The following is a 17,468-nucleotide window of genomic DNA, read 5'->3' as shown; positions in this document are numbered from 1 at the left end:
ATTGATAGGATTGGAGTCAACTGGTATAAATACAGATGTAACAAGACAACAGGAGACAGAACCTGCACACAGAACTTAGAAGACAGAACCTACACAGAACCTACAGACAGAAGAACTTCGCTGGAGAGAACATGGCAAAAGATCCTGGACTGAACCTGACTACAGAAATTGGCAAAAGAACCTGACTAGAACCTGGTGACTGAACCTGGCTGGAGAACCTGGACAGAACCTGGCTGGAGAACCTGGAGAACCTAGCAAGAGAACATGGACTCAGAACTTGGCTGGAGATCCTGAACCAGAACTTCCCTGGAGATCCAGACCAGAACTTGGCTGGAGATCCTGGCTAGAGATCCTGGCTAGGCTGCTGATCAACTGAACGCTGTCTCCGTGTCATTCCTTCTTCGCCGACTCCGTCTACACCTTTGGGGACCCCTGGACCTGCTGGGGTTGGACCCCAGCAGACCATTTATATATTCTGTGCAATAATAGTTTTAGACTTTAAAGATTCCGTGAAATTTTATTTTTGGGGGATAAGAGACATTTTGGGGACACATTATTTTTAGGGAGGGTGTGGAATCTCTTGAACTGAATTGACAGTAGAAAGACCAGAGCGTGTTTGTTTCTTTCCGTCTTGCTGAATGTGTGGCTTAAGGGAGATTGCTTTTTTACATTGCAGTTACCTTGTAAAAGGTAATACCTCAACTTTCAAATAACTGCATTTCACAGTGAGGCAGGGTGGTTTTCTTAGTCTGCATACTGATGCTGGGCTAGAAGTCACAGAGACCCCAATAACTTACAGTCACTTATATTTTCCAAAGAGGAGCTTTTTCTAGACCCTAGGCAGGGGTGGGCAAACTTTTTGACTCGAGGGCCACAATGGATTCTTAAACTGGACCGGAGGGCCGGAACAAAAGCATGGATGGAGTGTTTGTGTGAACTAATATAAATTCAAAGTAAACATCATTACATAAAAGGGTACGGTCTTTTTTTTTTTAGTTTTATTCATTTCAAAAGGGCCAGATCCGGCCCGCGGGCTGTAGTTTGCCCACGGCTGCCCTAGAGTATTGAAAAACAGCATCAAAAGAGTTTTAAGATACCCTGAAGGTTATTCTATTGTAACCACCCATATACATCCATACTTTTAAAAAGACAACCTTAGGTACTAGGATAATAAAGAGATATTTAAAAAATAAAATTAATTGAACTTTGGGCTAGAAATAGGAAGAGGTCTGATGCTTACTTCGAATAGGAGCTTCTAGGGTTTAAACTGAGTGCCCAAGCTACTCAGCAAAGAACTTCCATTCTGGCTGGACTAGTCCTGCATGACCTCTGTTATGTCTTTCAGAGATCTCCTTAAAATTTTCTTTTAAAATATCTCTTTACAAATCATGGTTCTGCCTCAAAGTAGGTAATCATTTCTAGGTCTCATGAAGTTTTTTTGTACCCAACCTAGACATTAGTCAAGAAGCTACAATGAAGCCTTGCCTTACTTTTTTGAGACTCACATTGTCTGTGCAGCTCCCTTTCCAGTACTTTGCCCAAACAATTTCAATCATTTTAGATACCTGAAACTCCAATTATTGTTTCCATAGATTAATAGATCACCAATCTTGTTTGGCTTCAGTTTGTCTTTTTTAAAATAAATATTTTTATTGATTTCAGAGAAGAAGGGGAAGTGAGAGAGCCATTAGGCTCTATGATATTGTTGGTATAAGCCCTCCAAGTAATAAGACAGAGGTGGATACTTTTTGAGAAAGGTAGTGAGTTCTGAAAAACATTTCACAGTTTAACACACTAAATTCTTGATGTTTAATTTAGCCCTCGTTTCAAGCTGTGTTTTGTGGATACGTTAGTAGGGACACTCTCAATAGAATAAATTAACTTTATTCTTATATTGTACAAAAATTTCCTAAAATATAGGTGAGGAGGGATGTTTGCCACATCACAGTTTATTGTTTGCTTGATATAATATCCTATCTTCAACTATGTCTTGCCTCTTAAGAGAGTCTTTCATGATGTAATATGTCATAAGAACATCTAGTTCAAGTACAAACATCTGGTTCTAAAAATCATGGCTCATTTCTATTTCTCTTTTCTTCTTATGCTTTCTAATCTTCCCTGTCCCACAGTCATATCTCGATTCAGTCTTATGTATAATATCACTCATGTCCATACAAAACAAACAAAGAAACAAACAAATAAACAAACACAAACACACACTAAATTACACTCATATACCAAACACCATTGTATAATATTTTCCCATCAAATTACATTGACTTGTGAAGATTGAAACATTAATTTACTTAGAGAGTTTTGTGGCAGTATTTTTATGAAAAAAAGGGCTGATTCATGGTTACCATTGGGTATCAAAGCAAAAATTTTCTCATTGCCCATGTTATGTGGTGAAATGATACCCAAGAGTTCATTTTTAAGAAGTCTCCCACATTTTCAGTTTTTGTGTTTCCTTTGTGTTTTCAAACTTTTCACTTCCTTTGGTATTTCTAAAACTCAACAGCAGAAAGAAAACAATGTTACATGATGCCTAAAAAGCAAGTTGAGAAAATACAAAAAAGATGAAAACAAGCATCACAAATAAGAACAATGTAAAGATAGAAGTTACTCTCATTGCTGTTTTACATCTACAAATAAAGAGAGTTCCTGGAACAATTTGGTGGTTAATTTAATAAATAATGTGCAGTTTATAAAAATGTAAACTGTATGGTATATATTTTCCCTTCAATTATTGGAAATCTTTTTATTCAGAAGGAAGTTGGGGGTTGAGATCATGTCCACTGTTACCCTGTTGGTTTACTCAGATTTGACTCCATTGGTTCTCTGGAACTCTATTAACCTGCTTTCCATTGAGAGTCTAAGATATGATCTGATGTTGAAGGAACTTAAAAAAGAATTTTGCCATTAGAGACTCTAAGAAGCAGAGCGTAGGTTTTATTCTTCCAATTGAACCTCTTCCAGGGCTGGGACCATATCTTCTATTGTTTTTCTTATTTCCCCACAGTCCTCGGAACTGGCCCCAGTATCCATGTGGTACTTAATTAATATCTGATTATTGACTGGCTTTCAGATTTGGAAATGTAGAATATTGTGAAATCAACAAGGGATTATGCACAATGGGAGAAACAGCTCACAAAAGAGAGTTCTCCTCGTTCAGTTTGGTATGTTTTACTTATTTATTTTTAGTAAGTTCTTTATTTCGGAAGAAGCTTTTAACTTTAATATAGTTTAATATATACTTTGAGGTGATATTTTGTAAGTATGATAGCAGTATGACTTCAGGTAGCAAATCCTGCTCAATTATTCCCTTTTAAATAATTTTCTACTTGTCTTTGACTTGTGAAGATATCTAAATGCATTTAGATGCTAGACTAATTAATCTTTTCTTGATAGGTGAGTTACTTTTTAGGTAGGCATCTTTATAAATACAATAGATATCTCACAGTGAGACTATATTTTTGCTATTTACACTAAACTCTGCAAAGAAGTTTCTGTACATTTTCAATATTCAAATATTTCATTTGAATATTCATCAGATATTTTTAAAAAATATTATTTTGTGGACCTTTATGTACTAGGGCAAGGGGAATTTTTTTCTTTCAAGGAACATTGAGTTATAGAAACAATTAATGGAGGATAACATCATTAAAAGCCAACATAGTATTATACTCATTAACTCCACAAGATTAAAAAGCATAAAACTTTACATTATCAGTATTAGTATAGAGGGAGATGAAGGGAGGGAGTATGGGCTGAAGACTTTGGGCCCCTCTAAGTGTTTTTTCCATTCAAGAAGCATCCATAGCAAAATAAAGTGAGTAAAGGTAGATCCTAGGGTCTGCTGTCTCAACTTGAATTTTGCATTATAGGTTAAATGATAAAAATAACATTTATCTTAAAAATTTAAATATTCTTTTCAATTACATTTGACATACAATATTATATTAGTTTCAGGTGTATACCATAGTGATTAGACTTTTATATAACTTACATGTGATTACCCTGATAAGTCCAGTGCCCATCTGAGATCATGCATAATTATTATAATATCATTGATTATATTCCCTGTACTGTACTTTACATCCTTATGAGATAGGCAGTAAACTCTGTGACATTGCTCCTAGCAATATATATATATATTTTTAGATTTATAATTTTTTAAAAAATTCTTTATTGTTGAAAGTATTACATATGTCTCCTATTTCCCCCGTTAACCTCTCCCAACCTGCCCCCCATTCCGCAGCCTTGGCTCTCACCACTCTATTGTCTGTGTCCATTGGTTATGCTTATATGCACACAAGTTCATTGGTTGATCTCTTCCCACCTGCCCACCCTTCCCTGCCTTCCCTCTGAGGTTTGACAGTCTTTTTGATGCTTCTATGTAAGACGGGAAACCATAAAAATCTTAGGAGAGTCCATAGGCAGCAAAATATCAGACATCTCTCGTAGCAATATGTTTACCAATGCATCTCCTAGGACAGTGGAAACTAAGGAGAAAATAAACAAATGGGACTACATTAAAATAAAAAGCTTCTGCACAGCAATAGAAACCATAAAAACCAACAACAAAAGAGCCCACTGCATGGAAGAATATATTTGCCAATGATACATCTGATAAGGATTTAATCTCCAAAATTTATAGGGAACTCATACACTTTAATGAAAGGAAGATAATCCAATTAAAAATGGGCAAAGGACCCAAATAGACACTTCTCAAAAATGGGCATACAGAAGGCCAAGAGACATGAAAACATGCTCAAAGTCACTAATCATCTGAGAGATGCAAATCAAAATGACAATGAGGTACCACCTCACACCTGTCAGAATGACTATCATCAAGTCAACAAATGAAAGTGCTGGTGAGGATGTGGAGAAAAGGGAACTCTTGTACACTGCTGGTGGGAGTGCAGACTGGTGCAGCCTCTATGGAAAATAGTATGGAGTTTCCTAAAAAAATGAAACATGGAACTCCCATTTGACCCAGTGATCCCATTTCTAGAAATATTACCCAAGAAATCAGAAACATCAATCAGAAATTATAAATACACCCCTATGTTCATAGCAGCGCAATTTACAATTGCTAAGATTTGGAAACAGCCTAAGTGCCCTTCAGCAGATAAGTGGATTAAAAAACTGTGGCACATCTACAAATGGAATATGGAATATTAAAAATAACACTTATCACCAGTTAAATAACATAATGTTAGTCCTCAAGTTTTCAAATCCAACTGATGTTGCAGGATAATGAACCATATTTACACCATGAATTTAGATATATTCTGGCATCATTTCCTGTACCCCAGGAGAATAATAATTCTCTAGTTTGAAAAATATGATGCCATACACCTTATATAAATATTATGGCAGTGAATTTTAGTTTTTTCACATTGTCTTCTCCATTACATTCTGAGCTCCTTGAGGTAAGGGATTGAATCGTTTTCCCCTTCTGTATTATCAGAGGCTAGCCTATTGCATAGCAAATAATAGCACGTAGTATTTGTTTGCTAAGTGGAATTAAATTAGTGCCTATTTTACACTCAAGCTGTGAAAGGCCCTTTCAGGCTATGCGCATCTTTGAGGAAAATGACTCTGGTGATAATTGTCCACAATACATCTTATTTGGTTTATAAGATGTGCTGTGATGTAAATGAAAGGAAAGTTGGAAGAGTGTCAAGAGAAAGTCAGCTGGACTGGACAAGCATTCTTGGAACAATTCGCTGGGGCATGGTCCAGACCATCTGGAGGGCCGTGGAGGCCATGGCATGATCAAAAGAGGTTTGTCTTCTCACCAGTTCTTATTGACAAAAACATACAAATCCTTAGACTAAAAAAGTATTCCAAGGGTATATTAATCTGCTAGGGTAGCCATTACACAATACCACAGACTGAATGGCTTAAACAATATAAGTTTATTTCTTGCACTTCTGAAGGCTAGAAGTCCAAGATCAAGGTGTGGGCAGGTTTGGTTTTTCTCAAGGCCTCTCTTCTTGGCTCGCAGATGGCTGTCTTCTCTCTGTGTCCTCACATGGCTTTTCCTCTGTGTGCGTACATTGCTGGTGTCCCTTCCTTTTCTTAGAAGGACACCTGTCCTTTTGGATTAGAGCATTACCTTGATACTTCATTTAACTTCAATCACCTTTAAAGGCCATGTCTCCAAATATAGTCACACTGAAGGTTAGGGCTTCATCATGTAAAATATGAGGGGACACAGTCTAGTCTGAACAAAGGGTTAGTAAGAGTTACTTACAAATAAGCCCTGAATTGAGTTATTAAAGGTGATCGATCATGTTAGTGGAGGTTTCTACAGAGTCCAATTTGCATCCTACTATGAAGCCTGGCAGCCACATTATATCAGTGTGCCTGTGGCATCTGTGTTTTTGCCAGCATAGACTGGATTCTCCCTTCTTGATGGTACTGTCAATCATAGTGCCCTGCCCTCCACTGGCTTAAGGGTCATCATGTGATCTGAGCTAGGCTGGGTAGACAATGTCTTCCTGAAATTTCACACCTCAGTGTAGTGGCCAAAATGAAAACAGCTGCATCTTATTCATCTTGATAGCAGCACACCAGACTCTCCATTCTTTCTTGCTGCTTATCCTGGACGTTCCCCACCCAGTTCTTGTTCTTTCCAAACAGATTGGCTTTTCTTTAATTTCCCTTTCAATACCTTTTCTCTCTTTCTCTTGATAATTCTTGTTGAAGTTACCCAATATTTGCTTCTGCTTTTAAAAATAATAATAATGATAGCAACTGTAATAATTATCATAAAATCTCTACTAAATTAGTTACATGATGTTTATCATTGTTGCAAAACTCTAGTGTTACGGGGAGGAATTTGGATGGAATTTCTGAAACTGTAGACAAGATGCTTTGTTAACAATGCTGCACCAGTGTTGTCTGGGATGAGTCATGGTGTCTGGATGCTACTGTTACATAAACTAATAAATAGGTTTTAAAAAGGTTTTACCTTGGTCATTTTGGAAAATTCCTGTATTGTCATCATTTTAAATGTCATCTTGTTCTGATCTAATTCTTAATTTCCAGTGTGTGTGTGTGTGTGTGTGTGTGTGTGTGTGTGTGTGTGTGTATGTGTGTGTAAATGCTAAAAATAGGAAGGGCTTTTCCTCTGTCAAAGTAGGACCTGGATCCGAAGTCAGAGCACCATTGTCCTGGGGGGATGGTCTGTTTCCGTCCTTTGAGGTATTTTTAAAAGATATGATTTCTGAGAGAGGAAGAGCAAGAGAGAGAGAGAGACATAGGAGAATCAATGACAAGAGAGAATTGGCTGCCTCGTGCACGCCCCCTACTGGGGGTTGAGCCTACAACCCGGGCATGTGCCCTGATCAGGAATTGAACTGTTACCTCCAGGTTCATGGATCGATGCTCAACCACTGAGCCACTACAGCTGGGCTGTTTCTGTCCTATGGAAGCTGATCCTAAATATTTTTAAGGAGGGAAGGAGTGCACCATTTTGTATACAAATTCTGACAAAACAAGGGAAACAGAAAAAAACAAGTGTCAGGTAGAAAACCATTCTTCTACTTAACGAGTAACTGATTCTGCTGGGGACAGTAAATAGTCCAGGCAGTAAGATGCCATCTTTTTGACTTAGAGAAAGGCACAGAGTGTGTCCAAGTCCCCAGGGATGCTTTGCTTCAACAGCTGTAGAGATGGCTACCGTCTTAGCCCATCAGGGCCGAGCCCCATGTGAAAAGAGTGCAGACTCTCTGGGCAGCTCTGAAGGCAGAGGGCACCATAGGTGTTTGCAGTGACAGGGAATGACAGAGAGGGCAGAGCTGCAGAGAGAAGTAGAAACCTCCAGTGTTTATTACAAACAAAAAGAGATAAATAAAGCAGGTTTTGGTGCTAGAAGCATGTATATTCTAAACTGTGCTTTGTTTATTATTATTAAACAATTTTTCCCTTCAGTTTTATTTTTAAAGGGATAGAGAGATTTTGTATAAATTGCTTTATAGAATGATTTTTTTCTCTCCAAGTTTTTGAATGTGAGAAGATAAGACTGTAGTTCTAGTGCTGCTGTAATGGGTAATATTGCTACCTGTGGTCCTTGAGCAAGGAACAGATTTCTAGGGCTTAGAAAAAGTAAGAAGAGATAGTACAGTCCCAAAGTACTTAAACCCACACAGAATGGTAACAAAAGACAAAGCTTGGGAATAATTATTGTGTTTTCTTTGACTTTTGGTTTCTTCTACTTAAAATAGTCCTTTCAGTGCTGGATATTAACTTTACTTCTTCTGTTTTCAAAAAATGCCAATGATATTTTTAGCATACATATTTATTTCCATGGCATTGTAAAGACTTTGGTCATGTACTAAGTGATGCTTAAATTTTAGAAATTTGCTCCCTAGAATGATGAAGAGCTTATGAATAGATTTCTTGGTCAGCAATTTATGTTCTTTGGGAAAATAGGGCTATTTTGTTCAGGCTATATTTGAAAATTGAATGTCTAAATCTGAACCTCCCCCACCTTCCCAATCATTTTCTTTGGTATTCTACTTGAGCTCTTTGCTTACCATCCTCAAGCTCTTCTGAAGATTCTGGAAACATCTAATTCCCAATTAAAATACAATCTTTTTGAATAACCGAGAGTGGTTTCCATTTTCCTCCACAAATCCTGATTGGAACAGCAAGTATGTGAGCATAAAATAGCAAAGTACAGAAAGAGGAGACCAGGTATCTGAGATAGACTAGTCTTGATTTTCAATTGTTTGTCTTTAATCAGATGGTGACAAATTAAAACTATATGTGAAAAACATTTGAGTTGGACCTGCATACAGCTAACCCAGAATAACATTCTTAAGTGAATCATTGCAATTTTATATCTTAAAGACCCAGGTAACATTAATGTTTAGTTTTTGCCTTGCAGAATAACTGAAATTAAGTTTTGTCCTTGAGGACTCTCCAGCATTGTGTGAGAGACAGGAAACATTTAGAGATGTCCAGACTATTTTACAGTTGTTTTATGAGGATTGGGCTATTGTAGGATATCGATTAATTAAAGGAACAGAATGCAAGTCTGGTCAAGGTGGATCACCAGGCTCAAGAAGACAGAATTGGCTGGTTGGTGCCCACTTCTCTTATACAAGTTTATTCCTCCAGAAATTGTTCATCTGGATAAAGATGATGACCTTCAATGGTATATATAGGACTATTATTTTTATTAAGGGTATACTATTAGGTATGCCAGAACAAAGTATTTTATTTATTTACATTTCCCATCCCTCACCACACAAATAAATAGAAGCTTCTTGATAGCTGAGACTTTATATGTCTTTGATCCTTAGTAAATAATATGCTTTTATGTATTCAAATCAGCTAACAACTAAATATTGGATAGGTACTCTGACCCAGACTTTAGGCTAGGCCCTGGGATTGAGTAGTGAAAAGACTTGGCTTCATAGCTTCATTGATAGTAATAGGAACAACAACAACAACACATCATTAGCAAGGCATCTTCTCTAGAGTTGTTGGGCTTTGAAAATTAAAAAATAAAGTCACTATCTTTTTATTGTATACTGTGTAATAACGCTGCTGGAGACTGGTAGTGTGCCAGCTATGGCTTTTATTTTACCTGTTAAAGGAGATTTATAGAGAGCTCAGAGAGGCGCAACAGCTAAACATTTTGATTTTACTCTAATTGGAAAAGAGAATTTAATTTTACTGAAAATTATAGGGGAATAAAGAGTGCACTTAAATGGAAATTAAAAAGTAAAATAGTAAACCAGTTTAGTTTATTGTAATGTAGTTTTTTCTTGATAATTTGCATTACGTGATCATATTCATAATCTCCTAGAATATATTAAATTATATGGTTTATTGTAATAAGAATATTGAACTATGTAAATTGATATGTAGGTAGATTTAAAAGAAGAACACTTTTTTTTTGTATGTGAAAAGATTGAGCTCTTTACCTTGACAGGGATTTAAAAATGGGGTCGCCTTCTCCATTTTCTTGATATTGATGGACTATAGGTCATTGAAGTCTAGCTTTGTTTAGCTCTTCTTGCTTCATTTTGACAAAGTGATAAAGAACCTAATTACTAAGCTACTCAGCTAACAAAGATCAAGGAATCACCTCTAAAAAAAAAACAAAAATGGAAAAGCACTTTTTCAAGTATACTGAGAGCCCATTAAATTCTAGACTTAAAATTTATCCCACCTGGAGCCTAGCCAAGGAGGTGTGTCTTGAGGAGAGTGTAGCTCCTGATTGGCTCACCAGCCTGGGTGTCAGAAGATAACATCCTCTGTGCTTGGCTTCCCATTTCTTGGAAAAATGCTGCATGAGAGCAGGAACAATGTCTCTGAAGCACTTATTAAATATTTACTGAATAAATAAAGAAAGCTTGGCAGTGTTATCTGGTGTGGGAATCCTGATCTCTCGGAACCTGTGTTTCTGTCTGTCTGTACCTGAATAGTATGTGTGGTCTAGACGTGGCAACTTACTTAACTTCTCTCAGGTTCAACTTCCCCATCTGCAAAATGAAGATTCTTATATTTACTCCTTCGTAGCATTGAAGTGAATAGGATGAAATCAATGAGGTAATCTGTCAGAAAGGTTTAGCATGGGGTCTGGCACTTCAGCACACTCAGTGAATGCCACTCAGTGTTGCTGTGACTGAAAGTGCCCCTCTCTATGCAGAGACTTGGGCACTGACGTGTTAGACTAAGTGAATTCATCAAGGGCGCTTAGAGCCGGAAGCAGAACTCACATTTTTATGGTTTCTAGCCCAGTTCACCTTCCATTATAGAGAGGCCAACAGTTCTGGATGTGTTTTCTTGCAACCCTAATATTGTTTCTATTAATCCAACTGAGAGGTCCCAGAAATTCTATTGTTCCAGCATCCAAACCACAAATCCCAGCACTCCTTTATTACCCAGAAGGAATAAAAATTCTTCATTAGAATGAGCTAACATTTTTGGCTCTGTAAATTCAGCCTTTTCACTATTACCCAGCTTCACTTCAGTGAATGCTGCATACATCTCTCTTAATTCCAAGCAGGACATTCTTTATTCTACACTCTGTTCCCCGCATCTTGTCTCTGGTGATTTCATACATTGGCCATCCTTCTCTGTATATCTCTTCCTTCTCTGGATCTTTAAATTTTGGTGTTCCTCAGAATTCCTTTCTTTTCTTAGGATATATGCTCTCTGTATGGTCTCATGGATTTTGCTAGGTTTAAATAGTTGACCATGTCCAAATTTATATCTTCATCTCTGAATCATCTCTTCATCTCTTCTTGCCCTGAACCCTAGACTGGCATATTCAGCTATCTACTCTAGTGTCCCCTGGATGTCTGTGGCAGAGACAGGCTATATGCTCCTCTAACCCTGCATCTCTTCCTGGGCACACAGGAGGACTATAGTTGCTAGACTCTTCTGCATTGGAATCTATTGAATGAGCATGGAGTTGATGCGAGTGAAAATGATATGAACCTTTCTCTCTTGTCCTCATGGCTGGAAGCAAAATTCTCCAAGATGACAAAGTCTCAGAGTGGGAGGAGCCTGGATTCCTGAGTCATTCCTTGAAGGACAGATACTCAGTAGAGCTGCCCAGACTACAATGAGCTGTAATATGAGCAAGGAATAAACATTTGTTAAGACACTGAGATGTGGGGGCTATTTATTGCCACAACAGAGCTTGACCTTTCTCTATTAACACATTGTCCATTAGGCACCTTGAGCTCTGTAGGTAAGTCTATTTTTCACCTCAGTTGGTGGTACTATCCTTTATTCAGGCACCCAATCCACAGCCCCCTAGTCCTTAGCCAAATCCAGTTAACAACCAACTCCTGTGGGTTTCAACTGATATATGTATGTGTGTGTGTGTGTGTGTGTGTGTGTGTGTGTATATATATATATATATATATTCTCTCACTCTATATATATATCCTATATAATCCTATCTAATAATAGACAAACATGGTAATTAACCATACCTCTGACATGCTTTCCCATTGGCTAATCAGGGCGATATGCAAATTAACTGCCAACCAAGATGGCGGCTGGCAGCCAGGCAGCTGAAGCGAACAGGAGGCTTGCTTGCTCCAGTGATGGAGGAAGCCAAGGTTCCCTGCCTGCCACTGCTGGGCTCTGAGCTGCAGTCTAAGAAACAATGTTGCAAATATAGAGGCTAAACAAACCCCAGAAACCTGCTTTCAGTCAGCCAGGCTTCAGCCAGCTGGATCGCAACAGAGTTTCAATTATAGAACAAACCCAGATCCCTGCTTTCAGCAGCCAAGGTCTCAGAGCTGGAGCAGGGCCTCAGAGCTAAAGCCGGCTCTCAGCTCCAGTGACAGCCATAGAAGGTAAATAAATCCCAGAATAAAAGAATAAAAGAAAAAAAGGAGAGATTGGGAGCTTCAGTCGCCCGCCAGCCTGAAAACAGCTCTCAGCCCCTCACTGGCCAGGCATCCCAGTGGGGACCCCCACCCTGAAGTGGGTGTGACCAGCTGCAAACAGCCATCATTCCCTCACCCAGACTGGCCAGGCACCCCAGTGGGGACCCCCACCCTGAAACAAGATGGTGGCTAATTTGCATACTGAAGGCGGGTGGCAGCGGGCAAGGCTGTCCGCAGTCTGGGACCAGATCTGTGACCATGCTGGGCGGGGGGGCAGTGCTTGAGGCTGTCTGCGGTCCCGGGACCCGGATCTGTGACCCTGCCAGGCGGGGGGCAGCACTTGAGGCTGTCCGCAGTCCTGGGATCTGGATCTGTGACCCTTCCCGGCGGGGCGGCAGCTCGCACAGGGGCAGATTGGCCGGGGCTGGGCAGGGCAGGATGCCTGGCTTCCACCCAGCCCCAGTCACTCTGGGCAGGTGAGCAGCGAAGAGAGCCTCTGGATAGGGGAGGCAGGCCAGTGGAGGGCGGCCTGTACTCTCCACATGGCGGTGGTGACAGCGGTGAGCACTCCAAGCAGAGCCTGCAGGCTGAGCTGAAGTAGCACCTGCAGGCCATCAGTGCCCAGGAGTGGCTGCACAAGATCCGCCTCCTGGCCCAGAAAGTGCAGGATTTCAGGGACAGCCACCGTGGCGGGCCAGACTGATGTCCTCCTGGCCACACCACGAGGGTTTGCGGATCTGCAAAGCCAGAGGCCTCCCACGTGCACATCCCCCCTGGTGTGCGAACATGCCCCAGCACACTGTCACCCTCCTGCGCCTGCAACAGTTGCAAACCAAGGCATGCACAAGTTCCTCCCGCCTCTCCACCGCACTTCCATCAACCCAGCATGCCTAACACCCCCACAGGATGTGCACACCTCTCCTCTGATGCGCTCACGTCCTTTGGAGAGTGTCTGGGTGTTCTGGGTGCTTGAGGGTGGGCGCCTGTGAGATGACAGTGAGAGGGCGGAGTGGTGATGCCCTGTTCCCATGGAGGCCAGTGCAGCTACGAGATCACCTCTAGGGGGTTAATGCAGGTGCTGAGGCAGGAGCAGGTGCAGACAGACACACCTGGTAGGCGCGGGCGGCCCTCGCTGAGGTGCCTTTGGTCAGCATTCAAGATCAAGAACCCAGAGGCAGAGAGGAATTCCGTCTTCTCAGTGAAACAGTGGGATAGTCAGGGCGACTGTAGAGGAGGAATGTGCACTTTGGGTGCCAGCACCCATGAGCAAAGGCTGCCCTGACTGAGCCTCGCTTGCTTGGAAGCCTAGCGCATTCCTGCCGGGCAGCAGGTGACAGTATGTGCTTTTCCGAATTAATGAGAGAAAACATTGATTCTCCTGCTGCCCATGAAGGTGGAAAGTGAAGTGGGGAGACATGTGGGGAGTGAGCGAGGTTCCCTGTCTGGGGGTTCCAGATCTGCTGTTGGTTTCTTTCACTGCTGACTAGAGATATACAGGGTGTCCCCCCAAAATGTATACACACTGAATACCTACTAATTCCAATGGTTTTAAGCATAAGAAAGAAACAACAATGGAGCTGTTATCTGTTAAAAGTGTGGGCAGAAACAGGCAGTTGGACATTCCCTGAGGGGTCTCAGATTGGAGAGGGAGAAGGCCAGACTGAGGGGCCCATTTCACCCCCCTAACCCAGTGCACGAATTTCGTGCACCGGGCTACTAGTATATAATAAAAGCCTAATATGCTAAATGTCTGACCATCTGTTTGACTGTTTGACCAGTCGCTATGATGTGCACTGACCACCAGGGGTCATGCTCCGACTGGTAGGTTAGCTTGCTGCTGGTGCCTAGCCAATTGGGACTCGGTGAGACAGGCCGGACACACCCTGGAGCCCTCCTGTGGTCCTTCCTGGGTCCTGATCTCCCTGGCCTGATCATGCACTGGTGGGGTCCTGTGGCCTGGCCTGCACCCTTTTGCAATTCAGGACCCCTTGGGGGATGTCAGAGAGCCAGTTTCCGATCCCTGCAGGCCAGGCCAAGGGATCCCACCGGTGTACAAATCTGTGTGCACAGCACCTGTGTGTGTGTGTGTGTGTGTGTGTGTGTGTGTGTGTGTGTGTTTGTGTGTATCTCCTATATAATAAAAGCCTAATATGCTAAGTGGTCATCTGTTCAACCAATCAAAGTATAATATGCTAATGATATGCTAAGGCTGCTCAACTGCTCGCTATGACTTGCACTGACCACTAGGGGGGCAGACAGTCGACCAGTCAACCAGTCGCTATGACATGAACTGACCAATAGGGGGCAGACGCTCCAATCAGTAAGTTAGGTTGCTACTGGGGTCTAGGTGATCCGGACTGAGCGTGATGGGCCAGACATGCCCTGAAGCACTCCTGCGGTCCTGCCCCGGCTGGCCAACCTCCTGCATCCCTCCCCAGCCCTGATCATGCACTGGTGGGGTCCCTCAGCCTGGCCTGTGCCCTCTCGCAATCTGGGCTGAGGGACCCCCTCCTCCAAGTGTACGAATTTCATGCACTGGGCCTCTAGTGTATATATATATGGATTTGTAAAAAAATGTTACCTTGATTGAGGCTCTTGCTCTTTCTTACCTGCTTGTTGACTTGAATGAATTTAAAACAAGCCAGGAAGCATTTTATTAGAATAGTCGGTTATTATTCACACCTCCCCACCACTCCTCCCCCCAACCCCCAGCAGGGAACATAAGAGACTGGTGACAGTGTAACAATGCAGCCGATGCCTGGAAATAAGTAAATCTTCTGAGCACGGATGGAGGAAATGGGGACCTCCCTGGCCTTTGCTCTTTGCCAATGATGCCTGTATTCAAAGAAGAAAAGGACCCCATGCAATGCACAGATGGACAAGTGAGGCTTCATGCAATTAACCATGGGCACCTGGGTACTTCCTACCTAGCATCTTCCACTTTATCTGTTCATCCAGTCACACATGCTTTTGAAAAGGGGTCGAGATGCCAGCTGCTTACTGAGCACAAATCAAAGCGGGAGCACTAGTCTGGCAGGGGTCTTCCTGCTCAGCTTAACCTTACCTGGGAGAGGCAGTTAGCTCAAAACACTTCTAATCACCTGTGATCCCTCCTTACATCTCCTGCAGAGTGTGGGACTGTAGTTGACAGCTTCCACGCTCCCCTGTCCCTTTAGTGATGCTCCCTTCACAAAAGCAGCTCTTGGTTTTATCAACTCGTATTCCCTTTTCCACAAAAAGGGCGCCCCTCTTCAATTGTGCCACTTCTGTTTAGCAGCCCGTCCTATGAGAGTGTTAAAAAGTGGCCCTGCATTACCTTCATTTCTGTGGCAGCTACCTGTCCTCCAAACCTCAGCATACACATTAACATTGAGTATTTTTTTTTAAATTAAAATAATCCATGTTTGAAAACAGGATTCTCCTTTAAATAATTGTTCAGTAGTCCATAGCTTTGGCCTCCCCTATAGAAGAAAGAAAATTTTATTAAAACCTGGAATGGCAAGAAGGACCATAGAAGCGATTTTTAGGTTTTTGGACCTCTTTGTGCTGGGGTTTATAGGAAAGCTTGTGATTACTAGAGAGCTACACCAAAATGCAGTGACTAAATTTCCCCCACCTTACGTAGGCATGTGGGAAATGCTTTGCACCTGGAACTTTTCCCCATACAATTATAAAGTTGGCAACATTAGTCATTTTCACTGCTGACCACCTTTTTCTGGATTCTTTTCTTCCTGCCTTTTTCCTAACTCAGACCCTGAACTTAGCCTTGTCCCTGTTCCAGGCCTGCAGTTCCTTTATGTGGTCCCCTTCTTTCTCCAACCAAACCGGCCAATACCACTGACAATGACCTCATCTGTGCTTCTGTGGGAATGATAGCCATTCCCTAGCCCAGTGGTTCTCAACCTTCTGGCCCTTTAAATATAGTTCCTCATGTTGTGACCCAACCATAAAATTATTTTCATTTCTACTTCCTAACTGTAATGTTGCTACTGTTATGAATTGTAATGTAAATATCTGATATGCAGGATGGTCTTAGGCAACCCCTGTGAAAGGGTCATTCGACCGCCAAAGGGGTCACGACCCACAGGTTGAGAACCGCTGCTCTAGCCTCTTCCAAGAGTATTTGCCTGTATTACCAATTGCAAAAGGAAAGAGTTTCTCCCATTAGAGAAAGTTAAGGTGAAATGAGTGTAGGCCGTGAGGAAATCTCTTCATAACCCATGACTAAGCTGGCTCCATCAGCATCTCATTATCTGCCTTAGGGAAGGTTATCTTTCATCTCCTAAATATCCCCTGTATGTAAAAAGAACAAAGACTTAACTATTGAGAACGTACATGGTGAAGCATATCTCTGTTTTCTTCTTTTCTACAATTTGTACACAATGTGTACAGCCAAGTAATTCCCTACCTCCACATCTTTGCATATGTCATTCCCCAACCATCCTTTAAGCACTCCCCCCATGAGGCTCGCCCTGGTCTCTCCAGCCAGAATTTTTTTCTTTGTTCCTACCTTTATTACAATGTTTAGCAAGCCTCTGCATTTTTGTACTCACAGGCACAACAAAGTCTTGACACTTTGCAAAATTCAGTGTAGTGGGCAGTGGGCTACTTATGTGGTTTCCAAGTTCTGGAGCATTAAAACCTTGGTTGCTGCAGGCAGGTCGGGTCCACCAGTTTAGATTTCTATGCATATGATGATGCTATCTAAAAGGGGCTCTTTACCTTAGAACTTTGTGAAGATAATAAAAGTGTTAGCTGCCTTGGAGCAACCTGGGGTACAAATAAGTAAATAATAACTGAACCGGTATTATTCAATGAGAACTATGTGGAGCTAGCAGGCAGAATTGTTTATAAATAAGGAATAGCACATTATACATGTGGCGATTCTGATGTGGGCCAGTTTTCTCCTCACGAGGGAACTGATAAACTACCCAGTAGTGTGGTCTGTGCTGGATTATTATTTTCTCTTTGTGCTGTCTAAGTTCTACCAGTTCTTGGATTCTTTCTGTGTGTGCCTCATTGTTTTGATTCCACAGCTGCACTAAAGTGTTGCTTTCTTCTCTCAGAGCTCTTAGTGCTATTTGCAGGAAACCC

The sequence above is a fragment of the Myotis myotis genome, unplaced genomic scaffold, assembly GCF_014108235.1.
Source record: "Myotis myotis isolate mMyoMyo1 unplaced genomic scaffold, mMyoMyo1.p scaffold_m19_p_3, whole genome shotgun sequence".
Lineage (NCBI taxonomy): Eukaryota > Metazoa > Chordata > Mammalia > Chiroptera > Vespertilionidae > Myotis > Myotis myotis.
This window is presented reverse-complemented; position numbering follows the sequence as displayed.